Raw genomic sequence first — 19439 nt, forward strand, 5'->3', positions numbered from 1 at the left:
AACATGCTCAATGGGGGACAGATCCGGAGATCTTGCTGGCCAGGGTACTTGACTTACACCTTCTAGAGCACGTTGGGTGGCACGGGATACATGCGGACGTGCATTGTCCTGTTGGAACAGCAAGTTCCCTTGTCGGTGTAGGAATGGTAGAACGATGGGTTCGATGACGGTTTGGATGTACCGTGCACTATTCAGTGTCCCCTCGACGAACACCAGTGGTGTACGGCCAGTGTAGGAGATCGCTCCCCACACCATGATGCCGGGTGTTGGCCCTGTGTGCCTCGGTCGTGTGCAGTCCTGATTGTGGCGCTCACCTGCACGGCGCCAAACACGCATACGACCATCATTGGCACCAAGGCAGAAGCGACTCTCATCGCTGAAGACGACACGTCTCCATTCGTCCCTCCATTCACGCCTGTCGCGACACCACTGGAGGCGGGCTGCACGATGTTGGGGCGTGAGCGGAAGACGGCCTAACGGTGTGCGGGACCGTAGCCCAGCTTCATGGAGACGGTTGCGAATGGTCCTCGCCGATGCCCCAGGAGCAACAGTGTCCCTAATTTGCTGGGAAGTGGCGGTACGGTCCCCTACGACACTGCGTAGGATCCTACGGTCTTGGCGTGCATCCGTGCGTCGCTGCGGTCCGGTCCCAGGTCGACGGGCACGTGCACCTTCCGCCGACCACTGGCGACAACATCGATGTACTGTGGAGACCTCACGCCCCACGTGTTGAGCAATTCGGCGGTACGTCCACCCGGCCTCCCGCATGCCCACTATACGCCCTCGCTCAAAGTCCGTCAACTGCACATACGGTTCACGTCCACGCTGTCGCGGCATGCTACCAGTGTTAAAGACTGCGATGGAGCTCCGTATGCCACGGCAAACTGGCTGACACTGACGGCGGCGGTGCACAAATGCTGCGCAGCTAGCGCCATTCGACGGCCAACACCGCGGTTCCTGGCGTGTCCGCTGTGCCGTGCGTGTGATCATTGCTTGTACAGCCCTCTCGCAGTGTCCGGAGCAAGTATGGTGGGTCTGACACACCGGTGTCAATGTGTTCTTTTTTCCATTTCCAGGAGTGTATGTCCGTATTACTGTTGTATAGAACATAATGGTATTTACTGCCATAAAGACTTACTTGCTAAGTCCACCTAATTTTCAACATTCGTCTGTAGCACCACATCTCAAATGCTTCGACTCTCTTCTGTTCCAGTTTTCCCACAATCCATGTTTCATTACCGTAAAATGCTGTGCACCAACCGTACATTCTCGGAAATTTCTTCCTCAAATTAAGGCCCATGTTTGATACTAGTAGACTGCTCTTGGCCAGGAATGCCGTTTTTGCCAGCGCTAGTCTGCTTTTTACAACTTCGTTGCTCCGTCCATCATAGGATATTTTGCTGCCAAGGTCGTAGAATTCGTTAACTTCATCTATTTCGTGACCATTAATTCTGATGTGAGTTTCTCATTTCTGCTACTTCTCATTACTTTCGTTTTTCTGCGACTTATTCTCAATCCGTGTTCTGTACTCACTGAACTGTTCATTCTGTTTAGCAGATCAGTAATTCTTCTTCACTTTCATTCAGCATAGCAATGTCATCAGCGAATCTCATCACTGATATTCTTTCACCTTCAATTTTAATTTCGCTCCTGAATCTTTCTTTTATTTCCGGTTTGCTTCTTCGATGTACAGATTGAACAGTAGGGGCGAAAAAGTACATCTTGTCTTACACCCTTTTTAATCCGAGCAACTCGTCCACTCTTATTATTCCCTCTTGACTTTTGTACAAATTGTACATTACCCGTGTCTGCTTATAGTTTACTCCTATTCTCCTTAGAATTTCGAACATCTTGCACCATTATATGTTGTCGAACCCTTTTTCCAGGTCGACAGATCCTATGAATATGTCTTCATTTTTTTTTAGTCTTGCTTACTTTTTCAACCGATCGTCGGAATTGCCTCTCTTGTGCCTTTACCTTTCCTAAAACCAAACTGATCGACATTTAACAAATCCTCAATTTTCTTTTCTATTCTTCTATATATTATTCTTGTGAGTAGCTTGGATGCGTGAGCTGTTAAACTGATTGCGCGATAATTCTCGCACTTGTCAGTTCTTGCAGTCTTCGGAATTGTGTGGATGATGCTTTTCCGAAAGTCGGATGGTAAGTCGCTAGATTCATACATTTTACTCAGCAACGTGAATAGTCGTTTTGTTGCCACCTCCTCCAATGATTTTAGAAAGTCTAATGGAATGTTACCTATCCCTCCTGCCTATTTGATCTTAAGTCCTCCAAAGCTCTCTTAAATTATGATTCTAATACTGGACCCCTGATCTCTTCTAAATCGACTCCTGTTTCTTTTTCTATCACCTCAGACAAATCGTTCCTCTCATAAAGGCCCTCAGTGTACTCTTTCGACATATCCTCCCTCTTCTCTGCATTTAACAGAGTAATTCCCGATGCGCACTTAACGTTACCACCCTTGCTTTTAATTTCACCGAAGGTTGTTTTGAGTTTCCCATATACTGAGTCCGTCCTTCCGACTATCATTTCTTTTTTGATTTCTTCACATTTTTCATGCAGCCATTTCGTCTCAGCTCCCCTGCACTTCCTATTTATTTCATTCCTCAACGACTTGTATTTCTGTATTTCTGAATTTCTGTGAACATTTTCGTACTTCCTTCTTTGACCGTTGAGCTGAAGTATTTCTTATGTTAGCCATGTTTTCTTCGCCGTTACTTGCGTTGTACCTCTGTTTTGCTTTCCAAATTCTGCGATTGCTCTTTTTGGAGATGTTCAATCCCCTTCAACTGTAATGCCTACCGAGCTATTTCTTATTGCTGTATCTATAATCTTAGAGAACTTCAACTGTAAACCGTCATTCCTTACTACTTCTGCCCCACTTCCTTGTGTATTGGTTCCTCCTGACGTCTTAAACTTCAGCCTACTCTTCGTCACTACTACATCGTGATCTGAGTCTATATCTGCTCCTGGATACGTCTTACAATCCAGCATCTGATTTCTGAATCTCCTCTTGTGATTCTTGCAAAGAGTATTCCTCCATCTGAAATTTACGAGGGTTGGAGCTCTAATAGTGGCAACTATTTATTCACTACCGACACAAAAGAGTTACATGTTTACACCTGTTTCTGTCCTTCAAAGTAGTCACCAGCTTTGTGAAGAACCCGTTGCCAGCGATGTGGAAGGCGTAGTATACCGTTAGCAGAGCCTGTTCTGTTTATGGTGCGAATGGAGTGGTCTACTGACTGTCGAATCTCTGGATCAGCTCTGAAGCCAATGCCACGAAGTGGTTCCTTCATCTTCGGAATGAAATAAAAGTCACAAGGACTTACGTACGGGGAGTATGGTGGATGGTACAGTACTTCCCAGTGCCATCGACCGAACAGAGCAGCCACAGTTTGCGTTGTATGCGCCCGCGCATTGTCGTGCAAAATGATGGGTGGGTTGCGTTCCTCCACGGCAGACCGTCAATGCACAGTATTACTGTTCGTTTATGGAGCATCACCTGCGACCAGCTTTGGGCTACACGTTCTGCGCAACCCACTTATCATTTTGCGCGACAATGGATGGGCGCATACAGCGCAAGCTGTGGCTGCTCTGTTCGGTCGATGGCACTGGGAAGTACTGTACCATCCACTATACTCCCCGTACGTAAGTCCTTGTGACTTTTATTTCATTCCGAAGATGACGGAACCACTTCGGGGCATTCGCTTCAGAGCTGATCCAGAGATTCGACAGTCAGTAGACCTCTCCATTCGCACCATAAACAGAACAGGCTCTGCTAACGGTATACTACGCCTTCCACATCGCTGGCAACGGGTTCTTCACAAAGCTGGTGACTACTTTGAAGGACAGAAACAGGTGCAAACATGTAACTCTTTTGTATCGGTTCTGACTTAATAGGTGCCACTATTTAAGTTCCAACAATCGTATCACAGAACTTAATCAGTCTTTCTCCTCTCTCTTTCCTTGCCATAAGCCAATATTCTCCTGTAACCTTTTCATCTACTCCTTCTCCTACAACTACTTTCGAGTCCTCTATTACTATTAGATTTTCATCTCGTTTTACGTATGTAAAACGCATATATTTCTATCGTCTATTGTCAAACCACAATTTAGGAAAGATGTTTATATTTTATTAATAGGATTAAGTAGGAATAATTAATATTTGTCATGTTGGAAATAATTTTGGTAGCAGGGAATGTCTGCACCAAAGTGTTGTTGGCAAGAGGGACCACAAATCGATATAATTTTAAAAAGGGCGGGAGAGACCGCGTATGGATACATTTTAAGAAAAGAGCGGGAAAGACCGCGCATTGGTACATTTTGTAATGGTAGCAGGGATTGTCTGCACCAGAAAGCATTTGGTAGGAGAGACCGAACTTTAGCGTTCGTAGGAGGTCAGTAGTAAGCGAGAAGTGAAGCGAGTTGGTAGCAGGTCTGAAGCGAGAGTTTGAGAGAAGCGGTGTGCCTGCCAGCCACCAGCTGTGATATACAACGGATGTACAGAGACATCAGCTAACTATTATCATAAGAGGAACTAATATTACTGAATTATTTTTTTGAGAAACTCAAGACTACTGAAGGTATGTTTGCGCAATGCTAGTCGTAAGATTATTGTAAAAAGTAAGTCCCATTTGAATGTTTGTGAAATCATTTCATTCAGAACATAAGTAACTTTCACCAGCAATATTGCATGAGGGCTTAATTATTTATAATGCAAATATTTTTAATTTTAATAGCTGTATGTACGATTACGAAGTCTCGTAACCGGTTTGGCCCTGATTAGTATTTGTACGCAATCTGACTGCATAGAATAACAACAAAGAATGAAAGAAAACTTCCGTTAACACAATTAATTAATTAAGTCCCCAGCAACTATAAAAGCTACGAAACAACAAAACACAAGTGTAGCTGTTCTGTGTGTGGAAGTGTGATTCAACGTACGCATCTGGCACGGTTCTTCCTCAATACGACAAGATATTTTAAATACCATTTATACTGAAGTAATTAAAAAAATAAACACAAATACTATAATTGCACATAGAAACCAGAAACACAGTCTAATACAAGAACACGAGCCAGATGCTTTGTCGACTGAACCTGTGACCAAGGGGCATTATTGTTTCACACATTTGAAATTAAAAAATAAAATAAATTTCTTTACCTTTATATACATTGACGAAAAGCACTCTGATCATTACAGTATCTCCATTCGAACAACATGTGCTGTCTAGCCCATCAAACAACTGCATACAACATGGCCTCAAATAGTACAGCTATCAATATCCTCTCAGCAAGATCTGCACAAGCACTCACTACGACGACATCTCAACAACGACTGACTACCGCTACTTCTCAACAAGCACTCTCCACCACGACTTCTCGATAAGAACTGCCAGTGGAGGCGGCGGTATGAAACTCTTTGGCGCAATCTCTGGCGCTGTGGCTCAGTGTAGCCACCTTTCATGTGCCCCTCCTCCACGGGCTAGAATTTGATGGTACTTTTGCCAGCATTGGTGGTGAAAATACCACCAAATTCTTCCAAAAAAATACAGACAAAAATAAAAGATAATATTTATAAGTAAATGCCACATAACCAAATAAATTTTGGCTTTGCACTGACCCTTCAATAACCTAATATATAAAATACAGTAAGGAATACAAATGCTTTCATACATATGATTTTACATAATAGTTTACATAAGTATTATTCAATCGATGGCACCCAGTAATGTTGAGCAGGTGCAGACACCAACAAGTGACATTATTTCAGTAGAAGCAGTCCATCAGTGGCACCTAGCAATGTTGAGCAGGTGCAGACACCAACAAGTGGCATTATTTCAGTAGAAGCAGTTCCATCAGTGGCACCCAGTAATGTTGAACAGGTGCAGACACTAACAAGTGACATCATTTCAGTAGAAGCAGTTCCATTAGTGACACCTAGCAATGTTGAACAGGTGCAGACACCAACAAGTGACATCATTTCAGTAGAAGCAATCCATCAGTGGCACACAGTAATGTTGAACAGGTGCAGACAGCAACAAGTGACATTATTTCAGTAGAAGCAGTCCATCAGTAGCACCCAGTAATGTTGAACAGGTGCAGACACCAACAAGTACATCATTTCAGTAGAAGCAGTCCATCAGTGGCACCCAGCAATGTTGAATAGCTGCTAGCACGAACAACAGTTTGAATGCACACACAATTGGTTTTACCAAATTATTATCAGTGCTTTTACACTAAACATACAAATTATAATAAACACGCAAATGATATCAGATAATTGTCATATTAAACAATACACAAATATCAGTAAACCTATAATATTTATGGGTGTCAGTGCAAGCCACAACAAACAAGAAAAAAAATATTTAGGAGATAGGTCGGTACCAATTATTTGGGATTAGGAAAGGAAAACACACAAAACACACTCACTCATCTTTCATCCACATTAAGTACTACTGTGTAATTGAATAGTGATAACTGTGTAAATTCAATTCTGTCAAAATTTGATGTTTTACTTGTGTATCAAATAGTAATGGCAGCAGTGTGTAACAGTCAATAATAGTCAACGTCATAGTCATCATGTCAAGACCAATGTTTGCCAAGCCAAATCAAATGTATAGTTGCTGAACAACTGTCAGTCTGCCAAGATATGCAAATACTTCCTCTCTCCAAAAAAAGTATATACTGCTTAGTGATTTAACAAAGTATGTGTGTAGACAATCTTCCTTCTACTTGAGTGTTCTAGTCTGCAATCTTCATCCTCCCTGTTCCATATAAACCAACAAAATAATATGCTCCTCACTTACTTTACCTCTCATCCACCAAAACTCCAATAACCATCAACATCACATAATCTCAGTACTTCAATAATACCTCTTACGTCGATACATATAAACCTTATCATCAATATCATTTACATTACCTCTTGTCCACCAAAACTCCAATAATCATCAACTTCACACAATCTCAATACCTCAATAATACCTCTTCAATACGTCGACACATATAAACCTTATCACCAATATCATTTCACTTCCATAACAACTCTTTCCTCTAGTCAGTCTCCTCGAACACGTACAGATAAAATCCTACTGCAAACTTCAATTCACCATCCCATACAATCCGAAGACACAATGTCCACACACAACCTCTGTGTAATCCATCTGACCCAAATCTTCTACTCATTATGAATTATAAGATACATTTTGGTTACCTTGTCCATCATTAAACAAAAGAAATGCATACATGACCTCTAACAGCCTTTAGTTCGAATAACTTTCAGTAAGTAAGTACGATTAAGGAGTGTTAATGATCGTAATATTTCACAGTGTGTACACCACTTCAAGAATCATGGCAAAACCGAAGCAAATATCTGGAGTATTTCTTGTGTCAAGTGTCACTAGCTATTTCAATTGCTCACGAAGAATGCAGTGTAATAACTGTCAATGGTCTAAACCTAATGTAGGTATCTCATGTCGTTAGCTTCCTTCCTATTAGCATAAATTTATACAGCTTCCATAAAACCTCCAGCTCATGTGACTTCAAAGAAATTCTTCATGTCATTCGCAGAATTATAGCAGTTCATTTTCTTATCTTAAAATATAAGGCACTGAGCGTAAGCAAAACATGCAACAGCGAGTAAATATACCAGTAGAGAACAGAATGTCAACAAGTGGATGTAGCACAATGCCTACAACGAGGCTCTGCCAAGCGAACAATCTATAATTAATACCATAGTGTGACCTAAACTCCATGTTCGTACGCAGTATATCAGCATTTCCATATACCAAATTAAAGAGTAGTTATGACAACAAAACAGAAATGTGTAAATATGCAATCCATACGCAAAGCAGCAAATATGTATCTTACATAATAAACAGGTCATTAGCATCATATCAGCATAAGCAAATAAATGTTCATATGTAATCTTAATAAGTAAACATGAAGGCGCAAGCAGATAAATCACAAAGTATAACCTACATACATAACCACATCAGCACAGTTAATCAAGTGACAATTATAATTTAAATAAATAAGCACAACAGGCACATAATAGAGAAATATGACATCAGTGAAAAAGCATACCAACCAAGCGATGCATAATATACATAAGTAACAACCTTGTTCATTAATAAAACATTGTCAAAATCAGCAAATGTAAGCAAGCACATCGCTTCACAAGTAAATTCATAGAACATAAAATTTAGCACAAAGTATAAATCACGTAATCGCGAGCAGCAAATTACGTCTAAAGTACGTACCTAAGTGGAAATATGTTACCTGAAAAATAAACTCAATTAATCGTTACCTTTTTAGTTTATTAGTTTCTTCTTCGAAATTACATTCTTCCTGAAAATTTCTCGATAGCAAGTCCTCTTAACGTCGGACACACACAGAATTTACCTGAAGTTCTTAAATATTTTATACAACCGTATCCTGAAAAATACTGAACGTTAATAACATAATTCATCAAGCCACTCTAGCTTTATACTGAATTTAATCAGAGAAATTAAACTGTGTATTTGTTTACGGCTGTCAGTGCATTCGCACTGAGCGCTCGATCAGCTGTAGGCGCGTGACGTAGGAAGTAATTGTTTGCGGTCAACGACTGCCTTATGCGGCGCGCAGACTTGACTGTTGCTTTGAGTATGTGCCGCCGCCAAAACACGGCGCGGTATCCTTATACTCTCCGTGTGTTTACGTATAACTGCTGATGTCTCAAAAGTATGTCATTCCACAAAAATTTTAACGTTTGATATATGATGTATTCCCTTAGAGCGTCGAGATTTGAGAGTTTCTACTTCGACAGTGTTATCATGAATAATTTTGCGAACTCTATATGGACCGTTATAAAGCAGAAAAAATTTGCGACACAAGCCTTTTCCTTTGTGAGACAAACGATGAGACTTAATTAATACCTTTTGACCAACTGACAAGGTTTTTAAACGGGGACGTTTAGCTGATTTCTCTCTTCTAGCAGCCGCAGATGCAATATTTCGTAGAGCCAGGTTGACAACTTCAAAATGCCGCAGTTTCCGTGTAGGCGGAAAAGGAACGATTTCAGAAATGCGATTTGTCGGTGCTTTATTTTTTAATATCAATATAGGCGGCAAAGAAGTTGAATCATTAGGAAGTTCATTCAGAATGTTTTGAAAAATATGAAGATACTGATCCCAAGTTCTGTGATTCTGATGACAATAAAGACGACACAATTTATTGATTTCCTTCATCCATCTTTCTGAAGCGTTAGATTGAGGGTGAAAAAGTGAAATGAAAATTGGTTTAATCTTCCGACGCCGTAGAGTACGAAGACAAATTTTAGAGCGAAACTGTGATCCATTATCTGACATAAGCTTATCAACATGCCCCACTTCTTTAAGAAAATGTTTGATGAAAGCGTTAGATACTGAACGAGCTGTTGCTTTGCGTAAAGGTGTAAAACACACATATTTTAATGTCAATTCCACTGCTACCAAAATACGCAAAACCATTAGTAGAGCGAACTACTGGACCGAACAAATCGACTGCAGCCATCTCCTTTAATTTCGCTGGAATGATAGGAAACAACGGTGCTCTGTGAGAAATAGTTGGCGGCTTAGCCTTTTAACATAATTTGCATTTGGCAAGAACAGATCGAATATGTTTTTCCATATTACTGAAGTAGCAATTTTCTCGTAATTTATGAAAGCATTTTCTGGGACCAAAGTGTGCATAAGTGAAATGTGTATACCAAATCAATTTATTGACCCACTCATCAGGAATACAAACTAACCAAATAGAGTTGTCGACCGATTTTCGTTAAAAAAGAATATCGTTGCGAACTAAATAATACTATCTAATCGCTACGCTTTCCTTTCTCCTCCACTTCTCCTTAATGTCCTTCCAGATTGGATCCTTGTTTTGCTCCTTAGCGATGTCCTGGAGCGAAGACGAAATAAAATTCTCAAACACAACACCTTGAATATACATCAAACAATAATTGTTTTCTTTGCAGTCCTCCTCAGCACATTGTTTCAAACCCATCGGTGCACGTGATAAAGCATCAGCAATAATATTTGAAGAACCCTGTATGTAAACAATACTAAAGTCAAATTCCTGTAGATACAACGCCCATCGTGACAATCTTCCATGTGTTAATTTTGTTGACATAAGAAATTCCAGAGCTCGATGATCGGTGTAAACCTTAGTATGTCTGCCATACAAAAATATGCGAAATTTTGTGAAAGCACAAACAACAGCCCAAGCTTCAAGTTCCGTAATCGAATAATTCTTCTCTGATTTAGAGAGAACACGACTTCCAAATGCAATAGTCTTCTCTTGAAATAAATGTGCACCTAGGCCTTTGTATGATGAGTCCGTCGCCAAACAAAAATCTTTAGATAAATCCGGATGTGAAAGAAGTGGAGCAGCAACTAAAACATCACGAAGTTGTTTAAATTCTGATTGAGCTTCCTCATCGCAACACCAATTAGAATTCTTTCCAGATAGTTCACATAAACGAGGTGTGGCCAAATTGTCCAATCTAACAAAGCGTCTAAGAAAATTAGAGACACCAAGGAAACTACGAACATCACGTTTTGTAGTAGGAACAGCATAATTACGAATAGCATCTAGTTTCTCTGGATCAGGAAGAATACCTTCTGTAGAAATAATATGACCAAGAAATTTCACCTGAGAACGACCAAATTCAGATTTTTCCAAGTTCACTGTAATGCCAACTCTTGCAAAAATACGTAATAATGAATCCAAAATTTTGTTATGCTCACTCCAAGAACGTTTAGCAATAAGAATATCGTCAACATATGAAGTAATATTGTCACGAAGATAAACAGGTAATATTTCGTTTAAACTACGAATGAATGCTGCAGAAAATATAGTAAGTCCAAACGGTAATTTTCGAAATCACTTTTGGGTAAAATAGTCATGTCTGGTTATTCTTTACCGACTCTCTAGATAGATTGATAGTTGAAGAGTTGTTTTGATAGATGCAAAGAATAGTAAAAGAGTAGGCAGCAGTGCAGAAAACTAAAAGGGAAATAGCACTACTACAGCTCGGGGCCCTGTGCACGCTACGGCACATATTCACTTAGTGTAGTGAATCCCCTGAGGACATTAATAGCCGCACATAAATTCCAGTTTCTGACTTAGTGGCCAATTTGGTGGAAGTGCGTACATAAATTGATCTAACCATGAACATGGATGTATGTCGTTCTTAGAATTGCGAAAGATCTTAAATTTCCGAACAGTTAAGAAGTGTTTATAGTCAAAGTTTTCTCCTGGTGGCGACAAAGACCTACCGTGTCTGTCCCAGTCCGAATGTCGATTATTGTCAAGTACGCGCACCTGGCGCTCTCTTGTTGCTTCTCGAAAATGAAATAAATTACTTTCTTCAAACCCTTCTGCTATCTGTGATTCTAAATTTCTTCTGCTGTCTTTTCCTACGATTTCGCTTTCAATATGTTTGACTTGCTTTTGTAATGCCTCAAATTCCCTTTTAACGCGTTCATTAAATTTTCCTTGATTTTCAACATGCTTATTTATGTTCTGGTACTCTTCGGTTTCTGCAAATGGCAATGGAGCTGTATCATCTGAATCTCTGTCCCCATTTAAACTAAGACTTGTCAGTTTATCTGAGATCTCCTCAACTCTTTCCAATGAGTCACCTATTTTTTCTTTCTGTTTATTTACGTCTACCGTAAGTGTCGCGACTCGGGTTTTAGTATTGACACATTTAGTAGTTAACTGTTCATACCGTTGTGTTAAGTTATTTATTCTGTCATTTGGTACGGATTCCTCGATTCTTTCAAATATTTCTTCCTTATTGTGTGCACGTTGTAAATTTAACTTTGAAAATTTCTGTACTATCACGCGATCTCTTTCTTCCTGTTCTCTGTCCTGTTCCTCTTGTCTAATTTCTATTGAAATTAAACTATTATTGTGAGCATTCAAAATCGGTTGTACTTCTTCTCTAATTTCTTTCTTTGATTCATCATTCATGTTTTTGAAACATGTCCTTATTCATGAGCTTAACTGTGTTTCCATTGTTTCCATCTCTGTTTTAATTGTTCCTATTTGTGATCCCACTGTTTTTAATTCAGATCCCAACTGTGATCCCAATGAGTCTAACCGTATTTCCATTGTTCCCATATCAGTTTCTAACCGTGTTACCAAAGTTCCCATCTCTGTTTTTAATTCAGATCTTAACCGTGTTTCCATTGTTCCCATATCAGTTTTAATTGTTCCTATTTGTGATCCCAAATTTAATATTGCACCCATCAACTGCTCCATGTTAACTGGTTCAAAATTCTTTTCGCTCCTAACATTTCCCGTAAAACTAACTTCCTTCGGCATAGCTGTAAAGCTATCTGTGTTCGATACTATTCCAGAGTCTTCTATCGTTAATCTCGTATTCTGAAAATGTTGTGATTGTGAAAAATTTTGAATTGGTTCCGGACTATTTTCCCTGCTTATTAAATTATTTACTACTTCATTATTCATCATACTGTTCTCCTGTGTTGGTGAGTTCGCCATGTTAACAATTTCGTGATTCTCACTATTCATCATTTTCGCCTTTTTCATCGATCGCGTAATCATTTACAAAACATACAAAACTCGTCACAATACGAAAATTACAGAGAATATAACACGTTATCACCAACAATACCATTCACACGAAATGCTTCCCTCAAACACGATTAACGAACAATTGAGATCTTCATAATTGCACAAAATTGTCAAACCCGTGTACAAGACAACAAAAATTAAACTCTGCAAAAAATACCATTAGAAGAATGACAATTACCAAATCTACACATGCAATATAGACTACAATTACTAAACTACAAATTACTACAACAATACTACTGTCTGCTACTTTTACTATCAGAAGAATTCCAAGGGACGATCCGAATCAGCGGTCGCCACGTGCATGAGGGCTTAATTATTTATAATGCAAATATTTTTAATTTTAATAGCTGTATGTACGATTACGAAGTCTCGTAACCGGTTGGCCCTGATTAGTATTTGTAGGCAATCTGACTGCATAGAATAACAACAACGAATGAAAGAAAACTTCCGTTAACACAATTAATTAATTAAGTCCCCAGCAACTATAAAAGCTACATACGAAACAACAAAACACAAGTGTAGCTGTTCTGTGTGTGGAAGTGTGATTCAACGTACGCGTCTGGCACGGTTCTTCCTCAATACGACAAGATATTTTAAATACCATTTTTACTGAAGTAATTAAAAAAATAAACACAAATACTATAATTGCACATAGAAACCAGAAACACAGTCTAATACAAGAACACGAGGCAGATGCTTTGTCGACTGAACCTGTGACCAAGGGGCATTATTGTTTCACACATTTGAAATAAAAATAAAAAAAAAAAGTTCTTTACCTTTATATATATTGACGAAAGACCGCGCAATGGTACATTTTGTAATGGTAGCAGGGATTGTCTGCATCAGAAAGCATTGTTGGCAGGAGAGACCGCACTTTAGCGTTCGTAGGAAGTCAGTAGTAAGCGAGAAGTGAAGCGAGTTGGTAGCAGGTCTGAAGCGAGAGGTTGAGAGAAGCGGTGTGCCTGCCAGCCACCAGCTATGATATACAACAGATTATAAACGGATGTACAGAGACATCAGCTAACTATTATAATAAGAGGAACTAATATTATTGAATTATTTTTTTGAGAAACTCAAGACTACTGAAGGTATGTTTGCGCAATGCTAGTCGTAAGATTGTTGTAAAAAGTAAGTCCCATTTGAACGTTTGTAAAATCATTTCATTCTGCATATAATTAACCTGTGCCAGCAATATTGCATTTCTAATTATAATCCATCCCAAAAACCATCAACGTAAAACTGCAAAATTTTATTGTTGTCAAGAAAAAGTTTAACTATGAATTACGTAACTTCAGTCAAATTAATTAAAGAATAACGTCAGCTTTGCTATTAAAGAATAACGTAAGCTTTGGTAATAAATACAGCCACTTATTATGAAAGCCCACCAGCAGATAATAGAGTATAGTAAAACAGAGTAAGTATATTCATGTCGCAGTTCGATGTAGCAGTCATATGGCAATCCAGTAACAGTAAAAAAAGGTAAGGAACAGTTTTGGGTTATTGCAGATAACGACTGAGGGCCACGACGACGACACATTCTGTGTTTCGTCGAAATAATCTGACAATCGCTTTTAAAAAGCAGCAGTTAAATTTGTATGCGAAGATTGAGAAAGAGAATAAATTTCAAAGGGAAGATTTCATTTGTTATTATTAAGCAAGAGATAGAAATCCTAAGGGAATGTTACATAGGTTATTGTAAAAGGAAGGTTATCATTAACAAAAGACGTATAGAGGGAGACGGGAAGGTTTCACGTACTCTATTACCCTTTCAGTATCCTCATATACTTTCTCTATCTCTTCATCTTCAACTTACGACGTCGGCATGTAAACCTGAACTGCTCCTGTGATAACATTTTCTGCTGCTGTTGATATTACCCTATATTCATCTAACCAGCAAACTTTGCCTTCTTTCGATTTGACTTCACTGACCCCTACGATATCTAGATGGAGTCTTTGCGTTTCACTTTTCAGATTTTATGGCTTCCCTACCACGTTCAAGCTACTGACATTCCACGCCCCGACTCGTAAAACGTTATCCTTTCATTGGTTAATCAATCTTTTTCTCATGGTCACCTCCCCTTTGACAGTCCCCTTCTGGAGATCCGAATGGGGAACTATTTAGGAATCTTTTACCAATGGAGAGATCATCACTTAACTTTTCCAATTATGGGCCACAATTCCTGTGGATGTACGTTATGTGCCTTTAATGCAGTGGTTTCCACTGCCTTCTGCATCCTTATACCGTTGATCATTGCTGACTCTTCTGCCTCCAGGGGCAGTTTCTCACACCATGGGCGCGCTCCAAGGACAAGAGAGTGCCCTGAACCTCTTTCCGCTCCTACGCCCTCTTTGACAAGGCCGTTGGCAGCATAATAGAAAAAGACTTATGCTGGAAGTCTTTTGGCCACCAGTGCAAGTTAAATTTAAGCGTAGGAGGGTTTCGAAATGGGGACCGAGAATTTTTTGATTCCTAATCAATGATGCTTCCCCTAGACCAAGGGTTTCCTCGTACCAATCAAATTTGTCCGTTTCAGTAAACCTTACGCCCATTATATGCCAATATTTCCGCTACAGCTACAACAGTGTGCCATCCATACCAGTTGACTTGATGGTCATTTTGACTTTCGTGAGGACGAACAAATCCAGTACCTTTCGGTTTTTACGTACCGACAGTTCGTTGTGTTCCACCGGCACTCATTCATTTTATTTATGCATTGTCATTTTAGATGTAGCAAATATGAATTGAAAGTGATTGAAAATGATTCTGGGAACTTGTGGCTGTCTCCCTGCTTGATTTGCTCAAGACGCAGAGTGTTATGATTTTTTTTCTCACTTGCATTACTTTATCACGTGATGGAAGAGACTAAAAGCTGAAATCTGGCCTGTATTCTTCTGTGTGAAAAATCTGCATCCGCCTGACAAGCAGCGATTCATATTACAATTTTGAACATTGAACAGATTTTAAACTTTCAAGATTGCTAAAATCATGACCGGTTTCGGCAATTCTCTGTTGCCATCTTCTGATCTATGTTTACATCACTACACAAGGAGAAGAGGGCAACAGATAATTGTCGAAATCGTTCGTCTATATGAATAAATGATTTTAGCGATGTTGGTGGAGTGCGTATTACTACAGATCGACCCTACACTGACGATGTCAGAAATGTATATTGAATTTCTGCCTTAGGGATTAAACGATTTGATTTCCTTGAGTTACCTATTCTGGTGTTTCATAAAATTATTCTTATTCTTGTCCGGGACTGCTGCGTCTTTTGCATGTTTTTGAGAACTGAGATATTTTAGCTTTGGCTGATCTTGTGGAGGCAGTCAACATTATTGACGGAGCAATTTTAGGTCCAGTTTTGATTGTAAATCCTTTAGGATGAAGCAATTTAGCCATCATAGGTGGCTTCCTCAGAATATCTTCTGTATTCTAGGGATAAAAACATTCGTTACCTCTCTTACACGGGCTATGGAGGGCGACGAGCAAAGCATGAGAGCAATAGTAAAACGCTTTAAGAATATCGCATCAAATCAAGAGAGTCTTGCTGTTCGAAAAAAGCCGTGAAGTGTTTATCACATTACCATCCCTGCACTGTGTAAAAAGTTTGCTTGATACATTGTCTGAAAATTTGTACTAAAGTAGATGAAGAAATGAGGACCATCTATGATTCGGGAGGGGGGGAGGGGGAGGGAAGCGGAAGACTCATAAAAATATTTACGCCGAGCCGAGGCAGCTCTCTCACAAAATGCTGGCGTGCCAAGGCATATTAATCCGAATGACAGACATTCGTTACTGGCAGCGTCTGCATAATAATTTGTCAGTATGGTAATGAATGTTTTTAAATTCCGGTATCCAGACGTTAAACGGTCTCCCGGGGGTTCCTTCCTAAATTAGAGATTTAATCAATTCGTAATGCCCGAATTATGCCTCTCGATGGTGTGCTCTTTGACGACTGCCATCTATTCGACGTCCATCTTTAATTTCTTTTTTTCAGTGGCTACTTTCATTGGGAGCACAGTTTCTTTGAATCACGAAGCGAGATCTCTTAATCACCCTGATCCAGCAAGGAGGTTAGGAGTGCATTTACATCGTTAAAGAATAAATATCAATTAAAAGTAATTTCAGAGGCAACGAGGTACAAGCGGAAACGGTAGGTGATATATCCAACATTTATTGTACTTTTGGCATCTGTAATGGAAGTGGTAGCTCATTCTTCACAGAAAGTCCACAAATAATCATGACCCTTCACGCTGTACGACAACGTGGTAATTGTTCGAAAATAACGTTTCATGCGCCAGATACGCTCAATGCAGTAATGTATGATAGCAGAAATGAGAGTCTCCCTGCATAATATATATACGTTCGATGTAAAAGATGGGACAGAGAAAATTCCTTGTAGAAGGAGTTACACATACATGTACCACTTCTTTGTAGTTTTTGTACGGCCTAGAACAGATAGGCAATTGATAGAAATATATACACCCTACCCCGAACTATTAGTCGGTTTTGAGGTGATGTCATTCTCAAGCTCACTTACAACGTTACAGCAACCCTCAGGTTGTATACAACATTGTAACGATGAAATTCTCCGGTGTATGTGACCGCATTATCAATATGTAAAATTTATCCTACGTATAGGCCTCTGTTACAAATGACCTTGCTCTCGGTGTTTTGCAAAATACCCTAAGTAAGTAAAACACTCTGAGGAAGGTCATCTGTAACAGTGACTGAAACGGTAGAGGACTTTACATATTGAAAATGCTGTCACATATCTTGGAGAATTTTACGGACAGTAACAACGACCGCGGAAGCCTACGTTTATATTATAACGATAACAATGTGAGGCCGCCATACAATTAGATGACAAATGTCTTGGTATACCTCCTAATACCGTGTCGGACCTCCTTTTGCCCGTTTTATCACAACAATAGGTGGAAGCACAAGCGGCCAAAGACACTACTAGCTAGGGCATAGACACCTATGGTAAACTAACGTACACCAACAAGCGACTAACGTCGGCAAGCCCCTGCATATTAGCAACACTGAGTGGTAATTACCAGCTGCTATTAGAGCCGACCAACAGGCCACAGAAGGGACACCGACGAGCTCGTCCACTGATGCACAAACAAACCGCCAACATTACCTTACACTGTGCATCCGGTATATGACCTATCGGACACAAAAACAACAATAAACCTAACTGCTGCAGGTTGCTGACGCTGAACGAGAGCTCCACACCGGCACCCAGCGCCAGCCTCTGAGCAACACAACCGCACAACGTCAAAGGTATCGAGATACATGATACCCACTACTAACAAAGCCTACCCTTGCACGACCTATCGCAGGCAGCAAGACATCCGCTGCTGCTCTTACCACCCGACATAACTATCGCAGAGGTTTTTTCCCCTTGGCTCTTACCTTAGCACTTTTTTTCCTCTGCCCTTCAAACCGCTACCCTTCGTTCGACTTCGACCCAATCTATCTCCAGATGAGCGCGTATTAATGGTTAATCTAAACCAGACGTACGCAAACATCGCAGTACCCACATCCTGCGACACCTCACTTTACTGAATACTAACCCTTATGCAGAGATGGCAGTAGACCTTTTGAGTTGGCCGTCATGCCGGTGTGGGCGTGGAAGGGCTCCACCTCTTTAAGGAAAAAAAAAGTCCTTTTGCCCGGCATAGTGTAGCAACTCGGCGTGGCCTGGACTCAACAAGCCGTTGCAAGTCCCCTACAGAAGTTCTGAGTCACGCTGCCTCTATACCCGTCCATAATTTATGTACCATACATGTTAGATGGGATTCACGCAGGGCGATCTGGGTGCCCAAATCATTCGCTCGAATTGTCCAGAATGTTTTTCAAACAACTGTGTCCCGGTGACACAGCTGTCATCCATAAAAATTCCATTGTTGTTTGGGAACGTGAATACCATAAATGGCTGCGAATGGTCTCCAGGTAGCCGAACATAACCATTTCCAATCAATGATGAATGTAAACACAGCCCACACCGTTACGAAGCCACCACCAGCTTCCACAGCACCTTGTTGACATCTTTGGTCCATGGCTTCTGCGCCATACTCTACCATCAGCTCTGACGAACAGAAATCGGGACTCATCTGATCAGCTCAAGGGTTTTCAGTCTTCTCGCGTCCAGCCGATGTTGTCATTAGCCCAGGAGGGTCAATACAGGCGACGTCGTGCTTCTAGCAAAGCAACTCGCTTGCCATAGCCCATTAACGCCAAATTTGGTCGCACTGTCTTGGTACGTTAGTCGTACGTACCACATTGGTTTATGAGGTTTTGTGTATCCCGCCTGGACAGGCGGCGCGTTCGTCTGCTCCTGTGAACTGGTTCTGTAATAGAGGCCGAGAGTGAAGGAAGCGAGTAGGAGCAGGAGAGGTGAAACACTTCGGTACTGCACGTAGCTTTAACACTTTTAACAGAGTCAAAGTAAATACCAAATGCATATATAACTTTGACTAGGATGAGCACGTAGGTGTGAAGCCGTTGTCAATGTATAATCCTGTCAAGCTAGGATGACTGTTCTGTATAATCTCAAAGCTAATAAATACTCATTTCTGTCCAAACATTAACGGAACGTAACTAATACAAAGTCTCGATAGGAAGCTAGCCCACTCGATATCAGAAGCGATATTTCCAGGCCTTCTGCTCTTGATGAAATGGGCAGAAATCAAGACGGCTCTCGCTGAGCTCCACAGCGTCGGCCAGAGGGCGCTGTGGTCGCCGTAGTTAGTCTTCTCTCGTAGTGCCAACT

The sequence above is a fragment of the Schistocerca americana genome, chromosome 4 (assembly GCF_021461395.2).
Source record: "Schistocerca americana isolate TAMUIC-IGC-003095 chromosome 4, iqSchAmer2.1, whole genome shotgun sequence".
NCBI classification, from domain to species: domain Eukaryota; kingdom Metazoa; phylum Arthropoda; class Insecta; order Orthoptera; family Acrididae; genus Schistocerca; species Schistocerca americana.